Source organism: Leiobunum rupestre, chromosome 1 (assembly GCF_980474605.1).
Source record: "Leiobunum rupestre chromosome 1, qqLeiRupe1.1.hap1, whole genome shotgun sequence".
NCBI lineage: Eukaryota > Metazoa > Arthropoda > Arachnida > Opiliones > Sclerosomatidae > Leiobunum > Leiobunum rupestre.
The window spans coordinates 33,108,111-33,121,230 of NC_143384.1; positions in this window are offsets into that span (position 1 = coordinate 33,108,111).

Consider the following 13,120-nt stretch of genomic DNA (forward strand, 5'->3'; position numbering starts at 1 on the left):
ACTATTAATATTAGAATTGTCAAAATTATTTTAAGCACTAGAGGAAGGTTCAGCCTATTATTAAAAATATAATTCTATTGTGTAATTGTTAAAACTAAAACGTTCAGCTTGAACGAAAAAGAGGTTTTTACTATAGTCTTCCCCTTAAGCCACGTTCACACGTACCCTCGGAAACGTTTTGCCTCGTTTCGATCTCGCTGCGGTTCGTAGCGTTTGGAAATCTGTTTGTTCACACGTTAGATTTCCAGTGAGTTTTGAAGGAAATTGGGCACGCGTAGTATAGAAATATAATTAGGAGTTCGTCTGCTCACGCAGTTGAGTCACGTTTTAGAACCATCTAATTGAAAACGAATACACAAAGAAGAAATGTTTTGTATTTAAATATGCAAAAAGCTGGAAGATTATTTTCTTGAAAAATATTAATGTAAATTTTATTAGGCGCAAAAAATCGACGATTGTCGATTTTCTTAAAAGTTAAAGAACATGGTTGGCAAAAAACCGACTCTTTGACGTCACGAATCGCTGCCAAACTGGTCGATGATCTGCAACGCTGGGACACGCACCGGTCACTGTTCACACGACGGCATCCAAACGTTGCGGGAACGCTCGCATCGATTCAGAGGGTAGGTGTGAACGCTGTTTAACATTCTACATTCCTACGACTTCAGAAAAACCTTATTGCGTAAATAAAGTTGTTATTAAAACAATTAGCATAATGACTTAACATGTTTATAGAGTGCTTTAGTTTCAATAGACGCTTAAATAAATCATCCTCCCAGGAAATCGCCAAGCAGTAATATTTCCGAGAGCCAGGACACGCAAGATATTGTTTGTGAAGTGCTTGTTGAAATAATTGAAACTTTTCACTTGTAAACAGAACGTCGTGTTTTGGCCAAGCCTTAATAAGTTAATATACGTCAAAAAAGCTACCTGGTTAAAAGCGATCGCTTGTTGCTGCCGTAAAGGTGAAAATAGGTTAGTGTAGGGATCTGTTGGCTCACGTGGTTTGCAGGGCTTGCTACCACCCTCCTACGCATTGTAACCCGGCAACCTGAATTAATGGCTTTAAACGTCGCTCGATGACTTAGGCCTAAGGTGGTGCCTTGGGTATTAGCCATAGATATAAGAAATGTATGTAAAGGTCTAGATAAATTTCGGGGCGTCTAAGCCTAACATAAAATACGGAATTGACACCTAGCAGACACCGAGGAAGGCACGTGACCAAGAGCGCGAGCTCTCTTAGCATTTTAGTACTAAGTGCTTGACCTTTCCGCAGGCCGTAGTCTTTAGTCACCATCTGTTGGTGACTTTTAGTATAATTTTTAAGCATGAGACAATGGCTCTCGCGACGATAGCAGGAGCTTTCCTACCGATAGATAGCGCCTTATAAGGATAGCCTGCAGAAATGACGCGTTTCTGCTAGCTGTCACCTCCGTATTCACTCCCATTGAAATATTTTATCAAGACCTTTATATACGTTTCCTATATCTATGGTATTAGCCTAGCTGATTATTATTATTATATCCAATATTTTAACAAGTACTATATAAACAGTGACTTGCCTTGTCCTGGCTCTCGGAAATATTACTTCTTGACGCTTTCCAGGGAGGATGATTTATTGAACCGTCTATTCGAAACTCACCACGTCACCAATATAATTTGCCTATTGATAAAAAAGGTAAGTGTCATGGCGACCACCATTAACACTACAGCTGTTACGGTACAAATTTTCAAAATCGTATCAGACGAAAGAACTCTATTGAATAAAATAACCACATCAAAGTTAATATTATGATCAAAAGCAAATGAGCACGAGTATTTTAATAAAGGTTTCTGCCGGTATTGACGGTAGATGTCGATTACAATTGATCATTTTCGCTTTATTATATCGAGGCTCTTTTAGTGTCACCATGAAAGTGTCTTGGGGATAATGAGTAAGTTCAGACGATAGGTCACCTGCCACGAGAGGGGGGAAGGAAAACCGTCAGTTGGAGGAACCAATGAGACGCCTGGGGTACGCTCAGTAACTCAAATCTGAGGAAAATCGGTTTTTACTTGATGTTGGCTTGATGAGCGCTTGTCGTCATAGTGACGTAGGAAGTTACTGAACGGTGTTATTCTGTTCTGACTATGTCCCCTAGGAGAGGTTTTACAATCACCGTGTCTGTCGGTCTGGGCTGCGAACACGTACGCAGTTTCTTGGAATTAGGGAAAAGCTTTTTCCAAAAACCCTCTTTTTGACATTAGGTGTTGCACAAATTTTTTTCAATTTGCGTTAATATCGGGAGGGATTCGAACCCGAGCCCTCTTGCACGACAGGTGAGCGTTCTACCACATAACCACGTATACATGTTACGCTTGTAAAGATGGCGGCGATAAATGTTACGGGGTCCGAAAATCAGAGGAAGCGAAAAATATTATTGATCTAAAGCGCAAAGCACAGTAAACCAAGGCATAACCTGTTTTACTGATAAGTTCAATTAACTTATTTACGTCAATTTATTCTATAATATATTTACGTTAATTAATTTATAAAAGTCAATTTATTCTGTAAGATTTTTATTATTTATAGATTAAATTAAAATTAATTGATTTAATTTAAAATTCGTATCATATTTCTAGCAGGCGGATATTATACCGCTAAGCATTACGCCAGGAGGTTGAAAATACGGTACAACGTTATTTAGATAAACAGCCTTGGAGAAAGTCCTTATAATTTCTTTAATATTTATAAATTAATAAGAAGTAATTAATTATTTAAATTTAAATTACCGTCGTAGCTAGGAATCCAACCCGGGTGATATTCTTAGCAAGTGGATCTTTTGCAGCTGACTTACAAGTCTTCAAATTGAAAATAAATAATATCACAGACAAACCACGGAGGAATAACAGTATAAGTTTAAATTTTCCGCGCTATTTAGTGCAGTACGACAGCCAGGTGACGCCAGCATCTCCTTTTCAAAATAAACTTACATAGCGCAAAAGGTGAGTTGGTCCTCCTGTTATTTCTCCATTGCCAAACTCTTCCGAAGAGAAGTAAATTTTGGCTTGCCAACTTTTTAATTATCACAAACTTTATAATATAAGATAAGCTATTAATTTGTCACCGGATGGTTAGGTGACCTGAGTAAAATCCCTCACCTTTTACGAAACTATTCACAAATTTTACTGATCCCTGAACTGGAATGAAATTATTAAAATCCCAGACCTTTTCCTGAATTTTACTGATCGCTCACTTTTTGTACTCCGATATTGACCATAGAGAAACTCACTCGCATAGTAAAAGGCCCTATGAAAGCGCATGAAACATATTAAACCCAACTGGTCAACCTGTTTTCGAGGCGTGAATAAATATATATTGCTTTTAAATTTTTGAGAGTATGAACTTACTTTATATCCAGATATTGTACATTACCTTTGGGCCACCTTGTTTATTTCACGCCTCGAAAACCAGACATTCCGTACGAAAAGTGTTCACAAATTTCGCTCATAAAATTCCACTCTATGTGAGTGATTTACTGTATAGTATTGACGTCACTGTTCTCAACGGTTGCTCAACAAATTCAACGTCGCAGTGAAGAGTTGAAAGAGCGTAATGCTCGATTTTCAATTGGGTTTGGTCGTCTGTCAAAGCGTCTAATCAATAAAATGGCTCTGGTCCCATTCTAAAGTAAATCCCATTCGATTGTAAATCCGCACTGGGGATTTCCACTTCACAATCAAGTACAATTCCACTTAAACGTCTGGGCAGGTCTACTAGGGGATCACGTCATAGTGCTATATTTTCTTCCGAATCGGCTTAATGGGGTGAGCTACTTGACATTTCTACGAAATGAAGTAGCAGAAGCATTGGAAGATGTCCCTTTAGTCGACCTGCCACGCCTTTGGTTCTTGCATGACGGTGCACTTCCTCTCCAGGAACGACATGTAGTGCAATACCTCAACACCGAGTTGCCTAAGCGTTGGATTGGGAAGAATGGTCCAGTGCGATGGCCTCCTAGGTCCCCAGATTTGACACCGCAGGACTTTTACCTGTGGGGATTCGTCAAGGAGGAAGTATACAAGACGCCAGTCACTAGTGAAGACGACTTGAACCCGAGAATCATTGCAGCGTTCCATCTCGTTACTCCAGATATGGTCCGTGGTTCGTTCCAGAAAAATGCTTCATCGCGTACGGATTTGTATAGCAGCGGACGGTGGCATTATTGAACCGCATTTCTAAAAAAACTTTCTGTAATTCCTTATTATAATAATTGCACTTGTTGTAACACTTAATTTGTAAAAGGAAAACAATGATTTGGCTAAAAATATGTTCATTTTTCACAGACAATCATTACAATAACATAAGGTGTAAAAACATTTGGGTAGTACCAACTTGTTATATTTCATAACCTATTATTTCAGTGACAAAATGTACGGTTTTGACAACACCAACTCCATTATTAAGTTTTCGAGTATGCTCTACAACTTACTCTTTGAAACTTTTCGTCTACCACCTAGCGTTCAAAAACTACAAATTCTAAAACCGTGAACAATTTCATGATTTTTCTGAAATTCACAAATAACAACGACCTCCACCGAGAGAGTACATACTGAAAATTTCACATTTCTAGAACGTATAACTTTTGAGAAAAATGCCTGGGCCGATCAAATGAAGACCAAACCCCTGTTTTCCATCCTGGTCCCGCTTAGATTGTTGAAATTTCAATCGACAACATTGTTGAAACCACTATCCTCAGCACCTTCGCACATTCTGAAGTACAATAATAGTACTTTATCGCGTAGAAACGTCCCTTTCCTGGCAGAGAATCGATCCATGGTCTTCAATTTAGCAATCCGAAAGTTTTACATTACGCCATGATGAGACGAAAATCACCCTAAAATTTAATACCTTCATTCGCTCTTACCAAAAACGATAGAATATTGTCTATAAACAGAAACACTAATTAAAAAATATATTTACAATATAAAATCCCAATGAACCGAAATAAGCCAAATGGGCTTTATTTTGAAAGTATTACGGTCGAATGGGCAAATACCATAAAAATACCACAATAATAAAAAAATTGACGTCACGATTCTCAACGCTGGAGCATCCCGTTCGAAAAGAGATGATATCTCGATTCTCAACGCTGAAGCAGCACGTTCGAAAAGAGATGATATCTCGATTCTCAACGCTGGAGCATCCCGTTCGAAAAGAGATGATATCACGATTCTCAACGCTGAAGCAGCACGTTCGAAAAGAGATGATATCTCGATTCTCAACGCTAGAGCAGCACGTTCGACAACCGACGATATAACGATTTTCAACGCTGGAGCATCCCGTTCGAAAAGAGATGATATCACGATTCTCAACGCTGGAGCAGCACATTCGAAAAGAGATGATATCTCAATTCTCAACGCTGGAGCAGCACATTCGACAACAGACGATATCACGATTCTTAACGCTGGAGCATCCCGTTCGAAAAGAGATGATATCTCGATTTTCAACGCTGGTACATCACTTTCGACAACAGATGATATCACGATTCTCAACGCTGGAGCATCCCGTTCGAAAAGAGATGATATCTCGATTCTCAACGCTGAAGCAGCACGTTCGAAAAGAGATGATATCTCGATTCTCAACGCTGGAGCATCCCGTTCGAAAAGAGATGATATCACGATTCTCAACGCTGAAGCAGCACGTTCGAAAAGAGATGATATCTCGATTCTCAACGCTGGAGCAGCACGTTCGACAACAGACGATATAACGATTCTCAACGCTGGAGCATCCCGTTCGAAAAGAGATGATATCACGATTCTCAACGCTGGAGCAGCACATTCGAAAAGAGATGATATCTTGATTCTCAACGCTGGAGCAGCACATTCGACAACAGACGATATCACGATTCTTAACGCTGGAGCATCCCGTTCGAAAAGAGATGATATCTCGATTCTTAACGCTGGAGCAACCCGTTCGACCACAGACGATATCACGATTCTCAACGCTGGTACATCACGTTCGACAACAGATGATATCACGATTCTCAACGCTGGAGCATCCCGTTCGAAAAGAGATGATATCACGATTCTTAACGCTGAAGCATCCCGTTCGAAAAGAGATGATATCTCGATTTTCAACGCTGGTACATCACGTTCGACAACAGATGATATCACGATTCTCAACGCTGAAGCATCCCGTTCGAAAAGAGATGATATCACGATTCTCAACGCTGAAGCAGCACGTTCGAAAAGAGATGATATCTCGATTCTCAACGCTGGAGCAGCACGTTCGACAACAGACGATATAACGATTCTCAACGCTGGAGCATCACGTTCGAAAAGAGATGATATCTCGATTCAACGCTGAAGCAGCACGTTCGAAAAGAGATGATATCTCGATTCTCAACGCTGGAGCAGCACGTTCGACAACAGACGATATCACGATTCTCAACGCTGGTACATCACGTTCGAAAAGAGATGATATCTCGACTCAACGCTGAAGCAGCACGTTCGAAAAGAGATGATATCTCGATTCTCAACGCTGGAGCAGCACGTTCGACAACAGACGATATCACGATTCTTAACGCTGGAGCATCCCGTTCGAAAAGAGATGATATCTCGATTCTTAACGCTGGAGCATCCCGTTCGACAACAGACGATATCACGATTCTCAACGCTGGTACATCACGTTCGAAAGAGATGATATCTCGATTCAACGCTGAAGCAGCACGTTCGAAAAGAGATGATATCTCGATTCTCAACGCTGGAGCAGCACGTTCGACAACAGACGATATAACGATTCTCAACGCTGGAGCATCCCGTTCGAAAAGAGATGATATCACGATTCTCAACGCTGGAGCAGCACATTCGAAAAGAGATGATATCTTGATTCTCAACGCTGGAGCAGCACATTCGACAACAGACGATATCACGATTCTTAACGCTGGAGCATCCCGTTCGAAAAGAGATGATATCTCGATTCTTAACGCTGGTACATCACGTTCGACAACAGATGATATCACGATTCTCAACGCTGGAGCATCCCGTTTGAAAAGAGATGATATCACTATTCTCAACGCTGGAGCAGCACGTTCGAAAAGAGATGATATCTTGATTCTCAACGCTGGAGCATCCCGTTCGAAAAGAGATGATATCACGATTCTCAACGCTGGAGCAGCACGTTCGACAACAGACGATATAACGATTCTCAACGCTGGAGCATCCAGTTCGAAAACAGATAATATCACCATTCTCAACGCTGGAGCATCACGTTCGACAACAGATGATATTACGATTCTCAACGCTGGAGCAGCACGTTCGACAACAGACGATATCACGATTCTCAACGCTGGAGCATCCCGTTCGAAAAGAGATGATATCTCGATTCTCAACGCTGGTACATCACGTTCGACAACAGATGATATCACGATTCTCAACGCTGGAGCATCCCGTTTGAAAAGAGATGATATCACTATTCTCAACGCTGGAGCAGCACGTTCGAAAAGAGATGATATCTTGATTCTCAACGCTGGAGCATCCCGTTCGAAAAGAGATGATATCACGATTCTCAACGCTGGAGCAGCACGTTCGACAACAGACGATATCACGATTCTCAACGCTGGAGCATCCCGTTCGAAAAGAGAATATATCTCCATTCTCAAAGCTGGAGCAGCACGTTCGAAAAGAGATGATATCTCGATTCTCAACGCTGGAGCAGCACGTTCGAAAAGAGATGATATCTCGATTCTCAACGCTGGAGCAGCACGTTCGACAACAGACGATATCTGGATTCTCAACGCTGGAGCAGCACGTTCGACAACAGACGATATCACGATTCTCAACGCTGGAGCATCCCGTTCGAAAAGAGATGATATCTCGATTCTCAACGCTGGAGCAGCACGTTCGACAACAGACGGTATCACGATTCTCAACGCTGGAGCATCCCGTTCGAAAAGAGATGATATCACTATTCTCAACGCTGGAGCAGCACGTTCGAAAAGAGATGATATCTCGATTCTCAACGCTGGAGCAGCACGTTCGACAACAGATGATATCACGATTCTCAACGCTGGAGCATCCCGTTCGAAAAGAGATGATATCACGATTCTCAACGCTGGAGCATCCAGTTCGACAACAGATGATATCACAATTCTCAACGCTGGAGCATCACGTTCGACAACAGATGATATCACGATTCTCAACGCTGGAGCATCCAGTTCGACAACAGATGATATCACAATTCTCAACGCTGGAGCATCCCGTTCGACAACAGATGATATCACGATTCACAACGCTGTTGCATCAAGTTCGAAAACAGATGATATCACAATTCTCAACGCTGGAGCATCACGTTCGACAACAGATGATATCACGATTCTCAACGCTGGAGCATCCAGTTCTACAACAGATGATATCACGATTCTCAACGCTGGAGCATCCAGTTCGAAAACAGATAATATCACAATTCTCAACGCTAAAGCATCACGTTCGACAACAGATGATATCACGATTCTCAACGCTGGAGCAGCACGTTCGATAACAGACGATATCACGATTCTCAACGCTCGAGCATCCCGTTCGAAAAGAGATGATATCTCGATTCTCAACGCTGGTACGTCACGTTCGACAACAGATGATATCACGATTCTCAACGCTGGAGCATCCCGTTTGAAAAGAGATGATATCACGATTCTCAACGCTGAAGCAGCAGGTTCGAAAAGAGATGATATCTCGATTCTCAACGCTGGAGCAGCACGTTCGAAAAGAGATGATATCTCGATTCTCAACGCTGGAGCAGCACGTTCGAAAAGAGATGATATCACTATTCTCAACGCTGGAGCAGCACGTTCGAAAAGAGATGATATCTTGATTCTCAACGCTGGAGCATCCCGTTCGAAAAGAGATGATATCACGATTCTCAACGCTGGAGCAGCACGTTCGACAACAGACGATACCACGATTCTCAACGCTGGAGCATCCCGTTCGAAAAGAGATTATATCACAATTCTCAACGCTGGAGCATCCCGTTCGACAACAGATGATATCACGATTCACAACGCTGGAGCATCAAGTTCGAAAACAGATGATATCACAATTCTCAACGCTGGAGCATCACGTTCGACAACAGATGATATCACGATTCTCAACGCTGGAGCATCCAGTTCTACAACAGATGATATCACGATTCTCAACGCTGGAGCATCCAGTTCGAAAACAGATAATATCACAATTCTCAACGCTGGAGCATCACGTTCGACAACAGATGATATTACGATTCTCAACGCTGGAGCAGCACGTTCGACAACAGACGATATCACGATTCTCAACGCTGGAGCATCCCGTTCGAAAAGAGATGATATCTCGATTCTCAACGCTGGTACATCACGTTCGACAACAGATGATATCACGATTCTCAACGCTGGAGCATCCCGTTTGAAAAGAGATGATATCACGATTCTCAACGCTGAAGCAGCAGGTTCGAAAAGAGATGATATCTCGATTCATAACGCTGGAGCAGCACGTTCGAAAAGAGATGATATCACTATTCTCAACGCTGGAGCAGCACGTTCGAAAAAAGATGATATCTTGATTCTCAACGCTGGAGCATCCCGTTCGAAAAGAGATGATATCACGATTCTCAACGCTGGAGCAGCACGTTCGAAAAGAGAAGATATCACGATTCTCAACGCTGGAGCAGCACGTTCGAAAAGAGATGATATCTCGATTCTCAACGCTGGAGCAGCACGTTCGAAAAGAGATGATATCTCGATTCTCAACGCTGGAGCAGCACGTTCGACAACAGACGATATCACGATTCTCAACGCTGGAGCAGCACTTTCGACAACAGACGATATCACGATTCTCAACGCTGGAGCATCCCGTTCGAAAAGAGATGATATCTCGATTCTCAACGCTGGAGCAGCACGTTCGACAACAGACGATATCACGATTCTCAACTCTGGAGCATCCCGTTCGAAAGGAGATGATATCACTATTCTCAACGCTGGAGCAGCACGTTCGAAAAGAGATGATATCTCGATTCTCAACGCTGGAGCAGCACGTTCGACAACAGATGATATAACGATTCTCAACGCTGGAGCATCCCGTTCGAAAAGAGATGATATCACGACTCTCAACGCTGGAGCATCCCGTTCGAAAAGAGATGATATCACAATTCTCAACGCTGGAGCATCCCGTTCGACAACAGATGATATCACGATTCTCAACGCTGGAGCATCCCGTTCGACAACAGATGATATCACGATTCTCAACGCTGGAACATCCCGTTCGACAACAGATGATATAACAATTCTCAACGCTGGAGCATCCCGATCGACAACAGATGATATCACGATTCTCAACGCTGGAGCATCCAGTTCAACAACAGATGATATCACAATTCTTAACGCTGGAGCATCACGTTCGACCACAGATGATATCACGATTCTCAACGCTGGAGCATCCCGTTCGACAACAGATGATATCACAATTCTCAACGCTGGAGCATCCCGTTAGACAACAGATGATATCACGATTCACAACGCTGGAGCATCCAGTTCGACAACAGATGTTATCACGATTCTCAACGCTGGAGCATCCAGTTCGACAAGAGATGATATCACGATTCTCAACGCTGGAGCATCCTTTTCGACAACAGATGATATCACGATTCTCAACGCTGGAGCATCCCGTTCGAAAAGAGATGATATCACGACTCTCAACGCTGGAGCATCCCGTTCGAAAAGAGATGATATCACAATTCTCAACGCTGGAGCATCCCGTTCGACAACAGATGATATCACAATTCTCAACGCTGGAGCATCACGTTCGACAACAGATGATATCACAATTCTCAACGCTGGAGCATCACGTTCGACAACAGATGATATCACGATTCTCAACGCTGGAGCATCCAGTTCGACAACAGATGATATCACAATTCTCAACGCTGGAGCATCACGTTCAACAACAGATGATATCACGATTCTCAACGCTGGAGCATCCAGTTCGACAACATATGATATCACGATTCTCAACGCTGGAGCATCACGTTCGACAACAGATGATATCACGATTCTCAACGCTGGAACATCCAGTTCTACAACAGATGATATAACAATTCTCAACGCTGGAGCATCACGTTCGACAACAGATGATATCACGATTCTCAACGCTGGAATAGCACGTTCGACAACAGACGATATCACGATTCCCAACGCTGGAGCAGCATGTTCGACAACAGACGATATCACGATTCTCAACGCTGGAGCATCCCGTTCGACAACAGATGATATCACAATTCTCAACGCTGGAGCATCACGTTCGACAACAGATGATATCACGATTCTCAACGCTGGAGCATCCAGTTCGACAACAGATGATATCACAATTCTCAATGCTGGAGCATCACGTTCGACAACAGATGATATCACGATTATCAACGCTGGAGCATCCCGTTTGAAAAGAGATGATATCACGATTCTCAACGTTGAAGCAGCAGGTTCGAAAAGAGATGATATCTCGATTCTCAACGCTGGAGCAGCACGTTCGAAAAGAGATGATATCTTGATTCTCAACGCTGGAGCATCCCGTTCGAAAAGAGATGATATCACGATTCTCAACGCTGGAGCATCCCGTTCGAAAAGAGAATATATCTCGATTCTCAACGCTGGAGCAGCACGTTCGACAACAGACGATATCACGATTCTCAACGCTAGAGCATCCCGTTCGAAAAAGAGATGATATCACTATTCTCAACGCTGGAGCAGCACGTTCAAAAAGAGATGATATCTCGATTCTCAACGCTGGAGCAGCACGTTCGACAACAGACGATATCACGATTCTCAACGCTGGAGCATCCCGTTCGAAAAGAGATGATATCACGATTCTCAACGCTGGAGCAGCACGTTCGAAAAGAGATGATATCTCGATTCTCAACGCTGGAGCAGCACGTTCGAAAAGAGATGATATCTCGATTCTCAACGCTGGAGCAGCACAATCGACAACAGACGATATCTGGATTCTCAACGCTGGAGCAGCACGTTCGACAACAGACGATATCACGATTGTCAACGCTGGAGCATCCCGTTCGAAAAGAGATGATATCTCGATTCTCAACGCTGGAGCAGCACGTTCGACAACAGACGATATCACGATTCTCAACGCTGGAGCATCCCGTTCGAAAAGAGATGATATCACAATTCTTAACGCTGGAGCATCACGTTCGACCATAGATGATATCACAATTCTTAACGCTGGAGCATCCAGTTCGACAACAGATGATATCACAATTCTTAACGCTGGAGCATCACGTTCGACCATAGATGATATCACGACTCTCAACGCTGGAGCATCCCGTTCGACAACAGATGCTATCACGATTCACAACGCTGGAGCATCCAGTTCGACAACAGATGATATCACAATTCTCACCGTTGAAGCAGCAGGTTCGACAACAGATAATATCACGATTCACAACGCTGGAGCATCCAGTTCGACAACAGATGATATCACAATTCTCACCGCTGGAGCATCCCGTTTGAAAAGAGATGATATCACGATTCTCAACGTTGAAGCAGCAGGTTCGAAAAGAGATGATATCTCGATTCTCAACGCTGGAGCAGCACGTTCGAAAAGAGATGATAGCTCGATTCTCAACGCTGGAGCAGCACGTTCGAAAAGAGATGATATCACTATTCTCAACGCTGGAGCAGCACGTTCGAAAAGAGATGATATCTTGATTCTCAACGCTGGAGCATCCCGTTCGAAAAGAGATGATATCACGATTCTCAACGCTGGAGCATCCCGTTCGAAAAGGGAATATATCTCGATTCTCAACGCTGGAGCAGCACGTTCGACAACAGACGATATCACGATTCTCAACGCTAGAGCATCCCGTTCGAAAAAGAGATGATATCACTATTCTCAACGCTGGAGCAGCACGTTCAAAAAGAGATGATATCTCGATTCTCAACGCTGGAGCAGCACGTTCGACAACAGACGATATCACGATTCTCAACGCTGGAGCATCCCGTTCGAAAAGAGATGATATCACGATTCTCAACGCTGGAGCAGCACGTTCGAAAAGAGATGATATCTCGATTCTCAACGCTGGAGCAGCACGTTCGAAAAGAGATGA